Source organism: Equus asinus, chromosome 15 (genome assembly GCF_041296235.1).
Source record: "Equus asinus isolate D_3611 breed Donkey chromosome 15, EquAss-T2T_v2, whole genome shotgun sequence".
Classification (NCBI taxonomy): domain Eukaryota; kingdom Metazoa; phylum Chordata; class Mammalia; order Perissodactyla; family Equidae; genus Equus; species Equus asinus.
Genome location: NC_091804.1, coordinates 1,567,339 through 1,578,103, shown reverse-complemented (window position 1 = coordinate 1,578,103; position 10,765 = coordinate 1,567,339). Strand labels below are relative to the sequence as shown.

Sequence of the window (10,765 nt, the reverse complement as noted above, 5' to 3'; positions counted from 1 at the left end):
CTTTGGAAACTCCACCGGGGGAGACCCAGCAGAGGACTCAGAGCCTTCTCAGGCAAAGCGTTGGTTACCAGGCAAAAGAGAGGGCTCTGCACTGAGGATGGTTTCATGGGGCATCGCTGGCCCTGACCATCAGGGCTGGAGAATGGGCTGGCAAGGCTGGGACAAGTGGCACGTCTGTGCTTGGGGTAGAAATGGGCTCACAGATTTTTTTCCTGAATCACCCTCTTTCTGGTACATCTTTCTTTCACAGTTGTTCTTTTATGAAATCCCAACTGAAAACACTACTTTGCCCCCTTTCCCTCAACGACTGAGATGCAGACTATTCCGGGAGGAGGCCTTCCCTCAGCTGGGCTCCCCTATCCTCACTCTCTTCCTCATGATTATGCCCACACCGCACCTCGGCCACGCCACTGCTCTAGTTTCCTTTCAATTCCAACTACCAAGGGCCAGCCGTGGGTGGACAACAGATCGGTTTGGGGCTGGCCGGGGCTCTCACAGTCTGGTCCGGCGCCTGGTTTCGCCTGGATGCTTGGCTGGTCAGGACTTGAGTAAATGCCAGACCTATAAAATGGGTCCTTATGAACCTCAAAACCGAACTGGAGCCTGGGAAGGCCTTTAGGACCGAGGGGAGCCATCTCTTCTAGGAGCCAGGCAAATCCCTGTCCTCGTGTCCCCAGCGGCTGCCCCTTCCCCCAACCTCTGTCGCCCTCACATTCTCAGACACGGCCCCTTGCCACCCGCCAGACGCGATCACCCGCGGGGCCCGGTCGGCGTGGGGCAAAGTTGGCCGCCGCCTTCGCGCGGGGCCATTCCTTCCTCCTCCTCCTCGCTTCCATCCTCCCCCAGAGCCGGTGGCCGCCGCCTCCAGCAAGCGCGTCGCCAGGCTCGGCAAGCCTAGAGGCGCTCCCGGGAGCCCCCTCGCCCGACCAGCCGGCTGGGAGCGCGCCGCGGGAGTCTTGTCGCACCCCTTCCTTTCCCGGGGGTCAGAGGGCCGGGCTCCGCCCCATTCCCACAGCTCCCGAGCTCCCAGCCGCCGGGGCTACCCCCGCTGCCCCACGCCAGGCGCTCCAGGACGCGCGGGGCAGCCGGGGGCGCGGGCGGCGAGCGCAGGGCGGCGAGCAGCGTGGGGAGAGGAGCAGCGCGGAGAGGAGCCGAGGGGAGGGGAGGGGAGGAGAGGGCAGAGGAGGAGAGAGCCGGGGAGCTGAGGAGCAGAGGCGGGCGCCGCACGGCCCCGCGCCCGCACGCTTGCTCGCTCGGGAGACGCGCTGGTGGCCGCCTGGGCGCACTAGCCGGGTCACCTTGTCCCAGAGGTAAGTCCCTAAAGCCGGGGCAGCGCGGGCGGGCGGAGGGGCCGGCGGGAGCGGGGCGGGGGCGGCGGGTGGGCGCTGGAGGCTGCCCTCGCGCGGGAGGGCGTCCCAGCTCCGCCTCGGAGCGCGCAGCACCGGCGGCGGCGCGGCGCCAGCGGTGAGTCCCGGTGGTCGAGGCGGCGGGACACGGGAGGCGTGGGGTCTCCAGGAGCTAGGGGAGAGCGGAGAGGCGAGGAAGATGCGGAGGAAGGGGTGGGTGCTGTCGGCCGGGGCTGCAGCTTGGCGCCTCGCCACCCCAGGCGCCCGGGCGACGCGGAGGGGCTGCTGTGCAAAGTCAGCCGGAGCTAGTGAGACCCAGACCTGGGTGCGCGGCGGAGCCGGGCTGCCCAGGCCGTGACCGCGCGCGGCGGGCATCAGCTCTGAGGGTTCTGGCGACCCCCTGGAGCGGCCCAAAGGAACCCGAACGCGGCTGGTGAGCGGGGCAGCCGCGAAGCTGGGGACCGAGGTCCATCTGTGTCCGGGAGGGAAGCGGGCTTCAATTCGCCGAGCGGAGGGAAAAAGGAAGGCGAGGGTGCGAACGCCCTGGGGAAGGGGACTCTCAACCGGCGACCTGGACTGACATAGGGACTTCCGGAGCCCCTTGCTGCCGGCGAGGGCAGGACAGGCATCTATGAGCTGTCTGGTCCTTGGCAGCCCGACAGTCAGAAGCCCTGGGAGCCGCCAGCCCAGGCGCGGAGAGGGGAGGGAGTGGATGCGCCTTTGGGGTTCAAGTTCTAGTCTCAGTTTCCCTGGGTTTGAGCTCTGCCTTTTCGTGTGCGCCGAGAAGCGGAGAGAGAGGAATGGACTACAGGCAGAGTTGAGCACTTCCCTGAGGGAGGGGCTTTGATCGCTGTGCGTTTTCTGCAAGACTCCAGTAGAGTGGGCACTGGTAGCCTTGCTTTAGGGAGGCTGCCAGTAAGGTCGCTTGTCTTTTCTGAAGGACTTTTCTGAAAGGGTCGTCTGGTCGTCTTGATTTCCTTGGGGTCCCCTTGCACGCAAGGCTTGGGCGCCTGGTACCCAGACTTCTGTTGCGCGCATCCGTTGTGTGGCGTCAGATGCGCTGGCGCCGCCGGGCTGCTGGCCGGGACTCGATGTATGCGCCTTCTCTGGCTACGTCCCCATGTTCAGTGCAGCAGACAATGGCCGAGGGCTTGGCCGATTTGGGGTTTAGGAGGTGGGTGATTCCGTTTTCTGGTTAGAATCAGGCTCAGGCTGTGGGGCGTGTGCGCGTCTGTGTATCTGTCCGCCCCCCTCCTACTGGCCAGCATGTTTGGTCAGAACCCAAAGGGAGAGGCGTGCTGCGCAGACCTGCAGCCTGTGGGGTGAGCAGCCTGGTAACAAACGCCAGAGCTAGCCAACTTTTCCTTGCCAAGGTGCGATTGTCAGGGCCGTCTGCATTGGCGCTGAGATTTCCTCCCTCAAGAGGGATCCGACCCCCGAAACCCCCGCGGCAGCTACCGAGGCGGCCCGGGCAGTCTGATGTTGGTTCTGGCTGGGACAAGAAGTAGCTGGAGTGAATTTTCGGATGAATTATTGCCTGCTTTGTGCCTGGTGGTTGTGTGGAATGTCCTTTTGGCGATCAGAACACAGGTGCACAGCCTGTGAGCCATGAGGAACAGCTCTCCGCCTCTTTCTCTCCCACAGCCCAGTCCCTTGGGTAGGTTTGTAGCTGGTCTGGTGCCCTCTTGCACCCGCCCCACCTACTGCATGAAAATGGAATCGTCATAATCAAGAGGGCCTTGTTAGATAAAGGAAAAAATGGGGAAATCTATGTTTCAAGTTTTTTATGATGAAAAAGTCCAGTGGTACACAAAAGTGAAGAGAATAAAACCCTGAACCTCCAATGTCCCCCTCATCCAGTTCCCAGACTCGTAGCCTTTTGCCTTTGCCGCTTGTTTACCCACCTCCTCAGAGTTTTGGCGGCCATGTTTGATGAAGGATGTAAAACCCATTCCTAGCTCCCCTCTTCTCTAAGCGCATCCCCACCTGTCTGCAGCTGAGGAGGTTCCCCTGCATTTCCACCTAACCAGCATCAGAAACGACTGCTTCAAAGGATTCCAGTAGAACATGGGTGATGTTAAAATAAAAATGAAAGCATCCCCCCTCTTCCATTTGGGGGTAGAAAAAGAAAACCTGCTAATGTTCTTTGAGGCATGAAGTAGGGAATTGAAGGAAGAAAGAGAAATCCAGATCCTGAAGAAAAGAGACATTTGAAACAATTAGATTTGACTTAGACGTGCAGGGGATAAACAAGATTCCAGCTGAACCATGGTAGGCAAAATAACTTCTTTTTGGTAAAAACTTTCTCAATTCATAAATCATAAGCAATCAATTTCTTCCACATTCAGCATGACATAAATTAAAAGTGCTCCGCTAGACTTGACTCATCTTTCCCATTAACTCTAACTCATGTTTTCTAGGGAGTTATTACTATTATAAGAGAATAAAAGGATATTTTCTTATGTAAGTTTTCTATCTGAGACACTAGTTGGTGCTATTCCGAGGCTCATGACGAGTGCTGAATATTCCGTCTCTCGATTAGAGACCGTTTGGCCATCGCACTGGTCACATCTGATCCACCCTCTGGAGAGAGGCTCTGCTCACTCAGCTTTGATTCTGGGCGTAGCGTCTGTTGGCTGGAGAGGAACAGCATGGAGAAGGCCTCCAGAGACAGTGGGAGGGTGATCCCCCCACACACGCCCACAAGTCCCCTCCCACCCTACACATCTCTGCGCCTTCCTTTATATAAAAGCTGTTTCTAAAAATTGTCAATGACGTTCTGGGAGGATTCAGTGAGACTTCTGAATTCCTTTATAAGGTGCGCTATTTAAAGGATTCCTTAGCTAACCTCTTGTAATATGAATAACCATCCTGTACGTAGTTTTATAAGTCCTCTCCCCCCAAATCAGACCTTGTTTTTCCATGACACCAGCATAACCCTGAGCCCCTCCCTTTAGCCCCTGCAGGGCCCCCATGCATTTTCGAGATTTTCATGGCCAACACAGACTGATTGCAATACTGCGACCTATAGTTTGAACAGACTTCATGTTATCAGCAAAATTCTTTGAATGAGTGGGTGAAGGTGGCAAGGATTGAAGGATGGGGTATTCATTTATTAGCATCAGCAAAGCAGTGGGGCTAAATGAGTAGCAAAAGTCTGTTCTTTTAGTGGGAAGTCACATGGGACCGTCTGGCAGAAACGTGCTGATATGAGGCGATATTGGAGCTTTGGACCCAGCATCAATACACTGGAGACATTGTACCAATATGTCAAAAAAGCAAAACATTAAAGATAGTCAAACATTAAATATTCAAAACGTTGAAGATAGGCTGACCAGGTTCTGGCCCATGTCACCAGAATTGGAATAATGAAGGTGGTAGTAGGTACTTTTAACAAATGTGACTTTTCAGCATTCTCTGTGCAAGATGCTTAGACATCCAAATTATTCCGGAGAGTCTATAAACATGTGTTTTAAAAAGGAGCTGCAGTAACTGTTTCAGGCACCGGGCTGCGACTCCATGCCCTGGCTGTTGCTTTCTTTTGGTCAAGCAGTGTACTAGATTTCAGCTGTGAGTGGAGGGGAGGAGTCAGGGAGACATTTGCATTTTCCCCTGTGTGTGGCTGCTCCGCCCCACAGCACTTTGTGGAGTGCCTGTGAGAGGACTTAGGTTTCAAACTCTGGGCTCTGCTGCCTGCTTGTTGCATCACCGTAGATCACTGAACTTTTGTCAGGTTCTGTTTCTTTACATCCATGTTCTTTCCAGGATTTTGAAAGCAAAATAGCTATGGTTGTTACAATATTTTAAGTGGGGAAGGCTCTGGATTGGGAATGTGTTTGTGTCTTGATTGAATGTCTCTTTGGGTGAAGTCTGCATGCCCGAGGCTCTCTGAGAAGGCAGGATGAGCCCAGGCCCTTCGCTGCACCTGCATCCTACAGCTTCTTGTTGGGAAGAGTCAGAATAAGAACAGACAGTGCCCGTGCACCTGGGTTGTATTCTCATGTAAGAATGTGCCTGAGTGGTGCAGACATTCCTGTCGGGTGGGGTTTAGAGGGAATGTATAGAAAAGGCTTATGAACAACAGCTTATGAAATATATCTTTAACACAACTAAATTTAGACTCATATCACATAAAAGTTGTATGATTCATGTTATCTAGGATAAACATTTTAAAGTAGATTATCAACAAACCACAAAGCACCATTTATAACACATGGTGATTAAGTTACAAACTTTGTTTAGATCAAAAGTCCAAATCATTTTAAACCATTTTATGATAAATAACCTGTTAAATTACATAAAATAAAATACAACAGCAGCAAGCAACAACAGCAAATAAGCATGCAGGCCCAAGATAACTATTAGAGCTAAGAATAACACAACCAGGAAATAATATATGTGTAGAAAATAGTAAAAATAAAAGCTGCTTCTGAAAGCTTATTTCAGATCAACCCAGGTAACTGCATATTTACTTGCACAAAAAGAGTTTATCTAGGAATTCAGTTAACATTATTCCAGAGAGATGGAGGTTTTGCACTTGGGGTTCAAATCCATGTTCAGTGTGAAACATTTTGAGTTTTCAGTTCCCAGTCGATTCTTGTGTTGATCATAGTCGTTTTTAAACTTAGGTCTTGATAATGCTGTAGTGGCATTTAGGGCATGTGCATCTGAAGGAGAGAAGACGTAGGTATTTACTGATTGCAAGTTAAGTCTGTCATGAAGGGCCCACTTAGTTTAAATTCATATTTTAAAAACATTACTTTTTCAAACTCTTGACCTCACTGGGTCGCCACCCGCCTTCAAAGATGCCTCCCATGTTCCTTCCTTAACCTTTTTCTCTGTTGGCAAAGTCAGGGTCCAAAACCAAACCAAAAAGTAAGCAAACACTTCACACAATTGGAACCACACAAGTTCTACTCCACTGCCTCAGCTTTAAGATGCTTCTGAAAGAGAAAAACATCATACCTCAAATCTGTTGGGGCTTCACCTCCACTCAGGGAAGCAAAGAAACAAAAATGTTATGTCAACTTACCTTTCTGCCATGCGTACATTGTGCAGTTTTTAACTTATTATGATCTTGGTCCTCACACCCTGGTGGCGTAGCCTAGTGCAGGTGTTTGAAATAAGAAGGTTTGTTTTTGAGAGTCCTAATAGGATTGAGTCCTGGGGCTGGGACAGGAGCCCATCAGCTCTGCTCAGGGGTGGGCTTAGGCTCCATTAGCATTAGAGGGGGCTCTGAGGATGCCTTACTCATCCTGCCAAAGGCTGCCACCAAGTCTCCTGTTATTTGTAGTGTCTAAAATAGCCTTTAAATAAAGTATACGTGTTTCTATAGCCAACCTTAATATCTGAAATCCAGGCCTTGGCCCCTTATCCCATATGTGTCCCTTAGGAGGGCCCCCATCCTTACTAGTTGGGATAATGGTGCTTCGTCCTGTAGGGCAGTCAGGCCCTGTAGGACATATAATTTGCATGTGACACCCAGTGTGCACTGGGCCTGGGTGCCGTCTAACCACGGGGTCTGGCCTGTGCTAGGAGCTCAGACATTCACAGATTTGTCTTAAGAGCCGCTCCTCTGCTCCACCTTGTGTGCCCTCCCAGCCCAGCCTGGAAATACCTTCCAGGGTCTCTTGCTGGAAACGACCCTGTCTTCACTTTTCTCTCCCAGTTCCTTTCTTTTCCCATACTCCCCTTTGGTACAAGCCGTTCTGCAACAAAGAACTATGAGCTGATTAATTAATATGCATATTATTTTACAGTTTTCCTTTCATATACTAAACCCAGAAACACAGTAATTTGCATCAGTACTTTATATGGTTCACTGCTCTAAACTCACTCACAAAGAGGGATTTCTGTTAAAAGCCAATTTTAAGTAAAGGGAAATAACCTGTTTGTCATTTCTAAATTCTTTCTCTGCCTTTCATTCTTACTGTAATTTTTTTAAAGCTGTGGACATAAGGGTCCCACCTTTCCACATGGGGAAACCACTGTGTTGTTCTCACTCTCTTCAGAAACTAGACTGGCAAGGCTCTTGTTGGAATCCTCTCCTAACTGCCTCTGGATTAGGTAAGTGCCAGGCATCTGTGGCACAGTGTCCCACTCGAGGGACTCAGGACAAGGAGGGTCATTTATCCAACTGCCTCTCAGTCCTTCTGTCATCCCTTTGACCCCACTTGTTGGAGTCCTCTTGCATGGTATTCATTGGCATGATTGCTAATCTGACTGTTCTTGGTGTAGGTGTATTAGCTGTGAACAGGAGTGTTGAATATATTTGGGGACTTCACAGTCTATTCTAAAACCATAGAGGAAAAATGTATTTGTTGACTCAAAATGTGCAGAAAAATGCAGTTTCTTTTTCTGTTGCTAGACTTTGAGTAGCTGATTTGCCAAATACCCTTCCAGGAAAAACATGTACTTCAGCTTCTTGGGTCACAAACATATATTTCCATCCCAGATTCCAGTAACTGCTCTGTGTATTATGCATCACAGGCCAACAAGGCCACATAGCAAAGGTCAGCTAAGCGACAGGCTCTAGTGCAAGGTGTGACCAGACCACCCATGCTGGCGCCCTCCCTCCCTTGGTGTTTGACCATGGCTCAGCCTCAAGCACCCGTTTTCTTTGCCAGAGCAGGGACATTTTCACATGTTCAAGTACTCCATGACACCAGGGTTCCATTTTGGAAAGTTGAAGCTTTGGAATGCCACACCCAGAAGCTTCCTCCTGCCTTTGTTCACGTTTTCGCCTTCCCCAACTGGGGAGCTCCTCCACAGGCAAGGACTGCATCCCACTGACAGTCGGGTGACCCTTGATGAGGGATGCTTTGCTGAGGTGTAACCACTCTAGAACTGCCCTACCTCGGCACATCTTGTCCTCCAGCTATTCCAATGCCTCTTGCTACCTGCACAGGTTTCTGGTGACCTTCAGATGCTAAACTGCCTACTCGGATTTAGAACTGCAAGTGACACCCAGTCTGAGGCTTGCTTCTCCCACAGCTGCAGAAATGTTGCCTGGTGGGAGGGCCCCTGGTCTGCTCTTCCATCAGCTCTCCTGTTCTCCCGCAGTGGGACCCAGAGGAGGACAGGGCACACAGCTTCTTCCTTAACTGCTGCGGTCAGGGCCCTGGGTGTCGCCCCGGCGGCCCAGATGAACCTTGGAGAGGAACCACCGCGATCATTCAGTGCCCCTAGGGCCGTCCAGCAGCACGGCTCCTGCCTCCTGCCAGGCCCACGGCCTAGCGCGACTCTGCTTGCCTGCAGAACCCAACCCAAGGGCCCTACTCGGGATGTCGCCCTGGGGCGTGCGTCCGCAGCCCAGGGCAGAGAGAGTGCAACCAGGGGAGCCTGGTAAGCTTGGGAGCCTGCTCCTTCGGCCAACTGTGTCCTGGGCACCAGGGATGTGGGGAGGGACTCCGTGGGCTCTGGAGGCGTCAGCACTTGGGCGGAAACAGCGTGTGCGGCAGTGAGGGGCAGCGTTGCAGGGGCTCCCAGCGAGCCGAGCACAGCGGAGGAGGGGTGACGGCACCTCTGCGTGGCTGCACAGCCTCCAGATGCCAGGGCTCTGGGCTGTCCCTGCCTAGGACACTGGCGCTCTCTTCCAGCCCTCCCGCCCTTGGGGTTTGGCTCTCGGGGCTGGACGTGGATGCTACTTCACGTGGGGTGGACTGCCACTTTCCCTCCTCTCGGGTGGAGCTGTTGTGCCCACTGAAGCCTGGTGCCTCACAACAGAGTGATTGACTGCACTGAAAGGCGCACCTCCGGCCTTCTGGTTTCTGGGTGGAATGGAGGTGAGTTGATGAGTTTGGAAAAGTAGAGTGAACCCGAGTCTGAAGGGTCAGATTAAAGCTTTCATAGCTTGTAGTATCTTGTCAAGAGTATTATTCAGGGAAACCAGCAGAAGCTTCTACTGTTGCTGCCTTATTGTGTTATTGGTGTCTCTCTCCCAGGCAAGAAGGGGAAGGGAACAGCCAGAAAAGGGAGGGCTGAATATTTGATATGTGTGTGTTGTTCCATGTGATTCCATCAGCAACTTCTTGAGATGCCCTAGTTTACACTTGGTGGGACAAGACCCGGAGAGCTTACCCAACCTGCTCTGCAGCCTCAAGTTGCCAGAGGAAGAGCCTCAGTGCCAAACTCGTCTTTAAAGTTTGTGTGGTTTTCTGTTCGTCTCTGAAGTTCATGTTTTCTCACCCACCACACTCAGTTTTCTTGGCATTGCCAGCAGCTGCCAATAGGCTTAGGGAAATTGCACATCGTGTGCAATAGTTGGACAGACAAACAGATGCAGATAATTCCATTTTGCAGTAAAGCCCAAGTAGGACAAAATGTAATGAGGTCATTTCCCCATCTGTGCTTTTTGGTGGTTTTCTGAGAGGAGAATACCCACAGCAAGTCAGCAAACTGTGACCCATAGGTATGGGCGAGGGGATCTCTGGCTTGTAGACAAGGCCAGGGACGCCTAGAAAAGTCCAGGAGAACAGAAATTCCTGCAGAACATACAGCAGAGGGGAACTCATTCCCTCTAAATGCCACGGGCCCCAGACATTCATATAGAACATCAAAATCAACTAGGACAGCAGGTCGACCCGTGAGAACTCGTGGGCACTGTGCTCCCTTTGTGCTCTCAGCACAAGGCTTTTCCCAGAAGACGGGATTGTCCTTTCTCCTTAGACACTGCCCAGAAGTGCTGGTCTTCCTGGAATTTGTATTTGGAGCTTTATATATTTTAGAAATGTATTTCAGTGAGTTGGACTCTGCCTGTTGCCTGCATCTCTCCTTAAGACTAAGTCGGTGCCTTTCTTAGTAAAACAAGGATGAACCCAGTTGTTTCTTGGGGGCACAAATCAAAGGGACTCTGTCTCCACCAGAGTCTGGCTTCGCCCTGGACTGAAGTCCTGACCGTGGACTTCACTGCCTTCTGAATTCTTCTCCTCCGTCACTGACCCTCCTTGGATTCTGCTAACCAGGTCTTCTCTGCCAGAATGGGGTGAGCCCCAGCAGGAAGCCACTGTTTTTCATGCTTCTCATACTCTCACTAACTGAACTCTCGGTTTTGGTTGTGCTTTATATGCAGCTGGCTCCCAGATTTCTTTTCCTGTCCCTAAACACTGCCCGAGGCTCTGTCGCTTCTAGCCACGTGCCCCGACTTCTCCATTAGGTGTCCCCTAGGGCATCAGCCTCACCGAACTCATGCTCTGCCTACCTCCCCAAGCCCTCGTGCTCGTCCTCCCATGCCCCTTCCTCTGGTGATGACACACAGTCACCCAGATATCCACACCAGAAAACTGCTTACCTCTTAGGCTCTTAGCTCTTCTTCATCCCCAGATTTATTTTCCTCTAAATATTTCTCACCTCTATCTTGGGTCTCTTCCATCATTAGCCCCATCTAGACACTCATCTCTTGCCAGGTTCTCTGAGTAGCT

At 51.8% G+C, this 10,765-nt stretch overlaps 1 protein-coding gene across 11 annotated transcripts in view; it reads left to right on the top strand.

Annotated features, from left to right (window-relative positions):
- The first annotated feature begins 691 nt into the window (after positions 1–691).
- SYNDIG1 (synapse differentiation inducing 1) overlaps positions 692–10,765 on the top strand; it is a 191,109-nt gene continuing 181,035 nt past the window's right edge. For 2 of the 11 annotated variants that reach the window (XM_070485465.1, XM_070485463.1), the window contains exon 1: positions 1,383–1,464. The gene's annotated coding sequence lies outside the window, so the exon portion shown is untranslated. Of the gene's footprint in view, positions 1,311–1,382; positions 1,465–1,493; positions 1,780–10,765 lie in introns of those variants that run through there. The other 9 variants (XM_070485461.1, XM_070485460.1, XR_011494510.1 and 6 more) reach the window with 9 other exon arrangements.